Source organism: Mixophyes fleayi, chromosome 7, assembly GCF_038048845.1.
Source record: "Mixophyes fleayi isolate aMixFle1 chromosome 7, aMixFle1.hap1, whole genome shotgun sequence".
NCBI classification, from domain to species: domain Eukaryota; kingdom Metazoa; phylum Chordata; class Amphibia; order Anura; family Limnodynastidae; genus Mixophyes; species Mixophyes fleayi.
In genome coordinates this window covers 100,394,835-100,402,815 of record NC_134408.1, presented here as the reverse complement: position 1 = coordinate 100,402,815, position 7,981 = coordinate 100,394,835, and positions in this window count along the sequence as shown.

Genomic DNA, 7,981 nt, shown 5'->3' with positions numbered 1-7,981 from the left:
CCTACTGCATGGGAAGCTCCACAGTTTGCTGCAGGGAGTGCTAAAGAAATACATTTCACTGTGGGACGCACTGGTTGCTCCGGCCAATGGAGTTCTGGTTGTATCATACTAGTGTGGAATGCCTACATGCTGCTTGGAGGCTCTACCCACCTCTCCTCAGAAAGATAGTAATCCGAACCCTGTTGAGGGTGGCTAATCTGTGCAGTAGGTGGGTCCTGATCGGGAGGGGCAATAAGGTGCACTAATAATCAATGCTCCCCTAGTATGTCTGTTTGGTCCCAGGCCTTTGGTCTGGCCGGGCCCAATACAACTGTATTCCCTGTACCTCCCTGATGGTGGCCCTGCATATGGGTGCATAGCTTGGTGCATTCATGCTCCTAAAACACAGCCTTGCAGAGAATACAATTTTCATGTGCAAAACCCATACACCCTGCCTAAAATTGGGCACAATTGTGCAAAAACAGACACTAACTGCTTTTGCACTCTGGAAGGATAATTTTTGCATATTCTTAAAAGACCCTTACTATCTGAAAATAGGTTGTTAAGTTATTTAACATTATAGTCTGGTGGCTTTCTTATGAAATAGTTAAATACTTCTGCAAGTAGTTTCTTTTTCATAGTTCATACTTGCATACTCTCTCGGAATGTCCGGCAGACTCCAGAATTTCGAGAAGTCCTCTGGACTCCCGGGAGAGCAGGCCATCCTCCCTCATCCTGCCCAGTTCCAGGCCTATCAGTTATTGGTACAAAGTTGCATGATCCTGCTGCTGCTGATAATCATCAGCCTTTGCAGTGTAAAAACAAAAAAGGGAAACAAAGAATTTCATTAAAAAATTAAATTGAAGGCATGGCAACCTCCAAAAGTGCTCATAGGATGTACTGGTAACAGCTAATGCAGAGGGATGCACAGAGTAGTTCTCACTTAAAAGCTGCAACCAAAATGAGGCTATGACAGGCTGGGCTGGTCACACTATAACAGGGGGGGTCCACCTGTCATAATGGGACACAGTCCCCTCCAGTTCAGCACTGGGCTGAATTCACCCTCTCCTAGGAAAAGGCAGTTCTGTACTGATAGCACTGGGGTCCTCCCAACACCCCTATGCATTTGATGCTGGGGCAATAATGTTTAAAAGCTAAAAATAGCATTTTCATATAAGGCACTAACAACCACTGCCAGCCATAAATTGCTTAAGAATGCATGTTCTGGCACCCAGGGCTTGCTGGGACCTGTAGCGTAAAGAAAAAATATTTTTAAAAAATCACAAACACCTTGACAAAGTAATTTAAGTAAAATAAATGCTCCCCCAATATTCCCTCATTCATCACTTTATTAAACACCTAATTCCAAAGGCATCTTCTTTCTTCTTCTATTGCAGATAAATCCTAAGGATAGGAAAAAATCATGTTAAACAACGCTGAACTGCTCATTGCTGGAAGGCCTGTCTGCCACTAACTAATCCATCTTCTCTCTGATTGGTTAGAGCAGTGATGGGCAACAAGTGACCCTAGGGCCACATGCAGCCCTCCAAGCCTACACTTGCTGCCCCCAGATCCTTGTCTATTGTCAGAATTGTTTGCTATAGCTTGCAACACTTGTTTAAATGTATGCTGATATATTATTACAGATAGGTGTCTAACTTATTACGAGATTAAGGGTAATGTGAGGCCTGGTTAGAGGGTCGCATATGTGCCCCGTGAAGTGTATCAGATTGCCTATCACTGGGTTAAAGCATGAGAAAGCTACTCTGATTGGTTAATTGCATTGATTGGTTAGTTGGGGCCTCAATAAGTTTCACTGTATCACTACAAGTACCAGTATGCTCTTGTAGTGTTATAAATGCGAGTATACCCAAGCAGTTTATGGCTGCCAGGGCTTCCTGGGACCACTAATGCTGCTATTAAACATTATTATTTTAACACACATTGCACAGGGATATTGAGAGAAACCACATAGCTATTAGCACAGGGATGTTTTTTGTGGGAGGGGTACATTTTTTTTGCAGACCCGATTTCCCTAGGGAATTCAGCCCCATGCTGAACAGGCTGAGGCTGCGTTCCTCTATGATCTATTTATTTTATTTTTTTAAATATACTGTGGAAGTCAAATAAAGGGATTAAGTCAGCTAACTTAATTAATATTGGTTTACCATGCGATTGAAAATAGTACGGCATGTGTAATGACACAATCGCACCGATAAATAACACACATTTACTTTCACACTCTTACTTGTAAATAGTACACATTTTCTAAAAAGTTCCATTTCACACTCGATTATTTAATAAATGAATTAAAGGTTATTTATACACAGATAATATTACAATAAATGTATTTCTGGTTCAAGTCCTCTAAAATGTAAAGAGATTGGTCTCATATTAAAGCATATTTCACCAGCAGTAACCCGGTTTTGACAGAGTAGCAATCGCTAGTTATGAGCAATTTGAGATTAATACTAAAAAGCACACTTCTTATGGGTCAGTTTAAACTGGTTATTTAGCGGGAAGACATGTAGGCAACAGTTGGAGTAAGTTGCCCCCTACTTTCTGAGAAGAACAAATGAACTGACCTATGTCCAGCAGTCTACTGGAACATAGTTAACTCTGGACCAATGAAGAACTCTCTTAGTGTTATCTGTGTATATTTTGTGACATCATCAGTGTTTTTTCTAAACTTAACAACATAAAAGCAGACTTTGAATCAGGAACAGACTCACTCTTTGCCAATAGACATTAGGATTGATGGACTGTTCATGCATCCAGGGCTGCACACGTATGTATCTGTTGTAATTTGTATTATTATTGTGATCTGCTAAATTTTGCTATTAAATCTGTTTTGTGCTTTGGAACCAAATTAATTGCATCGTACAATATCTATTGGTAGCAACAATACGAACATAACAGTTTGGAGGCTCGTGGAGCGACGCCACATTGCTCAAGGATTCGCAAAACCTACGGATTTCAGATTACCAACAAAGGGTGGAGACGCATCATATACACGTAAGAACGTAAATAGTTCTGTACCTTATATCTTCCAGTGTTGCCAAACCGATTAACCGCATTGTGTTGACTAAGGGGTGCTGGCGAGAACTTAGGGACAAGAAAGAAAAATAGTTTCTTTTTTATGTATATTTGCCACATGTTTAAACAGTTGTATTGATAGATATTGCTGTTGTATTTTATAGTGAAGTTCTAAAATACTCAGCAGGAACTTTGCTGGAAAGGTGGGGTATTATTTTGTGCTACGAAGTATTGAGGAGTCCACTTCCACACGGGCACTAAAACATTGATATTTTCGTTCTCCCAGTTAAGCGACTGTATTAGGGTCCTCGCTGTGTACGCTTGGCCTCGCATAAAGTGTTAAGTTGTATCCACTTGAGAAGAAGTGAGTGGACCCAGCTTACAGAATTTGTCCACTGTCACTACAAATCTCTAGCGGGAGTTTTGCACAGCAAAGCGTTGAGGATTACGTTTTCACATGGGTGCTAAACAAATGTGTGAGATGGCCAATGTACAGGTTAAGCAAGGGCCAATGGGTTCAGCGAAGTATATTATGAGTGTAAATTTGGTGCGTACGCTATGGTGTACTGTGATAAGTGGGTCAAGATGAACAATAAATTTGTGAAACCCTTTTCTAAAGTTGGTAATTTTGATCCAGAGGTATAAAGTACAGTTAGAGATAAAATCTGTTCGATAAAATCACTAAAACTGACAATAAAACCCACTGACTGTTTAAAACTGTGACAACAGGAAGGGAGTATGTGGTACGAGAGCGCATCTGTATTGGGACGTGGAGAAAAGTACAACCGATACCAAAATTAATAAAAATAACATAAGGAATTTATATGCCATATTGAGTGGTATGGAAGGTAATGTTTCTGAAGAATATGATGATCCCACTGTTATTTCAGCTATTGTCCATGCAATTAATATACAAGAAGTGACAAGTAGGTAAGGAAAGGGAGCGGTCCCACCAGCAGGGGCAGCAGCTGAAACCGGTGAGATTGGGGTAGAAATTGTCAAAGTCGTATAATTGGATGAACGAAAGTATATTGGTTAATATTGTTTTGCCGTGCGTAGCGAACGCATGCGGGCGCGGTATGTATGTATCTTTTTGGTATTGGCTGTACTGTATTATAATTATGTATTGAACTGCTAAATTTTACATCTGCTAAAATAAATTACTTTGTGCTTTGGAAACACAATACAATCGCTTGGGCAATGCTTATTTAAAAACAATAGAATTACTTTAATAATTTGGGGGCTCTTAGAGGTTACGTTACCGGAAGGAATGCAACGCTTACGGATTTTGATTCCTCAACAAAGGGTGGATTGACGCGTCACATATGGGAAAGAACGCAATGTGTTCAAAACCTGTTGTTCATTCTGTGTTGAGAAACGGAATGTCCGTTGTTGCATAATCTGAAGGAACGCTAACTTGAATCTAGGGACAAGAAAGAAAAATGTTTCTTTTTATTGTCGTTTTACGTTTTAAAAGGTATTGCATTGCATAGGGTATGTGTACTTCCTGCTTAGCGTATGTGTACTTCCTGTATAGTTGCCACGTGTTTAAACAATCGTTTTGATAGTTGTTATACATGCATAGTATGATCACTGGTAAAAGCCTCTGAAACATTATTACTATTGTCGGGAACTTTGATTTTCTGTGCAGAAAAGGTGTTTATTGTGTGATTTTGTGACGTAGATACACTGTTTTATTGTTGATTGGTCTCAGTTGCTGCCTGACGAGGCAGGTTGCCCAACTGAAGGACGGCATATGGGGCAGGTATACCGAGGGCGAAAACAAAGCGCGCCCAATAGTAACGTTTACTGATAGTTAGTATCTTTAAGCGGTGCGATCTGACCGCACGGCAAAGAAAGCCGTGATTGTGACTTGGGAAAGCAGCTTGGAGGAATTATATTGGAAAGGCTGGTTGATTGTATCGACTTTGTGCTACCAGTGATAATAAACTCAGCAGATTTGTGAAAGAGACAGGGTACTGCGGTATTCCTGTGGTTCACGGTAATATTTCTGTGTTAGGGGTCCTCGATTAGTACGAGAGGAAGTGAGTGGACGTGGCTTGAGCAAATATGTCCACGGCCAGTAAGAGATCTCTAGCGGTAGATTGTTTATAGCAAGGGGTTGAAAGTATTTGCTGGAAGGGACAGGGTACTGCGGTATTATCTGTGGTACGCATAAAGGGTATTGTTTGCTGGAAGGGACAGAGCACTGCGGTGTTATCTGTGGTCCGCATAAAGGGTATTGTTCAACATGGGTGATAAGCATACGCTAGAGATGGCTAATGTACTGCCTAAAGAAAGGCCTGTTGGTTCAGTGAGATTTCTTATGTGTAAGAAATATGGTGCATACGCAACAGCGTATTGCGACACATGGGTCAAGATGACCAAGGATTGTGTTAGGCCCTTCCCAACAATAGGGAGTTTTAATTCAGAGGTACTGGATAACGTTAAAGAAAAGGTGTGGTTGATTAGATCAACAGAAGTGAGAACTAGACATAATGATTATTTAAAGTTGTGGCAAATGGAAGGTAACATGTGGCAGAGCAGCGAGTGCACAGCGGAAGTAAGTGTGGTGAAAAGTGCGCACATAGCGGAAATAGCCGTTGAAAAGCATGGAGAACTGAGCGCAAGAGCGCCCCCGACAAATGTGGTTGGGGCGGTAAGTACAGCCAATACCAAAAATGTAAAAACTGTAACTAGTAACTTGTATGTGTTTTTAAGTAATGTTAAAAGTAATGTTTCAGGACAAAGAAAAGGAACGATCCCACCAGCAGGGGCAGCTGCTGAAAGTGGTGAGAATAATGTAAAGGTTAACAAAGGGGGAGACATCCATTGTACTGCAACAGCAATCCAGCAACTAGTTCAGAACATAGGAATTTGGTAGGCTTACATCCTGTTCGCACAACAGCAGTTCCCAATGGAAAGGCGGACAAAGATGGTGAAGTTCCCTTAAAACATGTAGCAAAACATGATCCATGGAATAGGTCTGAAATGTTTTCAATTTTGTCTGATTTCCCTGATCCTAGAAAAGATTTGGCCAAATGTCAGAAGTTTATTAGATATTATGGTAATGTGTACGAGCCAACTAATAACGATTGGCGAGTAGTGTTGAAGATCTGTCTTCCTCTCGATACTGATATACAAAAGTTTATTAGGGATTGTATGTTGGAGAAGAATAGATCCTCAACAGAGGGTGATAACCCTGAAAATATTAAACGCATAATCTCTCAGTTGGCCATATACTTTCCTATGGTAGTGGACTGGAGTAAAATGTTTACTATCAAACAAAAGGATAGTGAAAATGCAACAGACTATTTTTCCAGGGCTCTGACAGCAATGGCCAAATACACTGGGGTATCAGACATAAAATATAATGTACACTACAGGGAGGTTGCTGTTTCAGTTCTAATGGATGGCCTCAGGGAAAACTTGAAAAGAAGGGTGCAAACTACATTATCACACTGGAAAGGAATCACTGTAAATGCTCTCAGGGAGTCATCTATAGGACATGATAGAAGTATAAATAAAGAGAAAGAGACACGGTAATGATGGTAAGTATCCCAGCACTAGAGGGACTGCACACACGACCACAGTATAATAACACCTGGTTTAAGGAACAGAAACAATATGAGACAAGAAAGTGTTACAACTGCCATAAAGAGGGACACATAAGATACTGTAAAGAGAAAAGATCAAAGACACCCACAAAGAAGGCGTACACAAGTCTCAAAGGTTTCCCAACAGTGCCTGCACACCTCATAGCAACAAATACTTTGAGGAAGAACTATAGTCAACTCTAGAAGTCAGGTCATATCTGTAGTCCTACAAGCAGGCAAGGTAAATGTTAATCTGTGGTAAGTATTAGTGTGCAGGTTGAGAAAGAAACTGATTTAAAAGTAAACTTTGTTGATTTTGCTTGTTTGTTTTATGTTGTCACATGTTTGCTTTCCTGATCGCCGATGGTAAAGAATGAAAATGTTTGTTTCATTTGTTGTTTAATGATACCTATCTTGTCTTTTCTTCTCACAGATAAGGGTAGAGAAAATAAATATAGACTAAGTGATTATGGGGGGTGGGATAGAGAAGTAGAAAATTTACTCTTGAAAGACAAATTAACAATGGATCATTGGAACACTCTTTGTTTTAGGCTGCAGTGACTCATGATAATTTGTTTAGCAGAGAATCATTATTCAAAAAATGAAGTATGTACATACTTTGCTCTAAAATATCGTTTTATATATATCAGATTAGTATGAGTCACTAAGGGCTAGATTTACTAAGCTGCGGGTTTGAAAAAGTGGGGAAGTTGCCTATAGCAACCAATCAGATTCTAGCTGTCATTTTGTAGAAGGTACTAAATAAATGAAAGCAAGAATCTGATAGGTTGCCATAGGCAACATCCCCACTTTTTCAAACCCGCAGCTTAGTAAATCTAGCCCTAAGAGTTAATTTTTCATTTCTCTATTATAAGTCAGGAAGTCCGTCGCAAAGGTATATAGTTATGGTGATACCGAGTTCTTAATGAACAAAATGACGGACGACACTGGATTGCATGGTTGATGTATGACCCCCTAGTCAAGTATGGGGAGGAGTCATAGTTTAGCGAATAGCTAAGGGGATTAGTGGAATGAATACAGCCATTTTCCCATAGAGTCCAATCCAGCTGTCCTGTTTGCTGTAAAATCTCCCTTTCTGCATGTCTATTTGTTTTCAAACCCTTGTATTCAAATCTTCCTATTCTTATTATTCATCGCTCTCCTATTTTCTCATTCTTTACATCTATGCTAGTATATCTCTCTCTTCTCTTGTATAGAGATACAAAAAAGACGTAGACATGGTCTCAGTAATGGGGCTAAGACATTTTTGACATAAGATGGACTCAGGGATATACATACTAGATTGTAACTAGAGTTACAGAAACAGTTAGGGGTTTGTTTTATGTGTAAAGAAGCTGCTAATTTTAAGC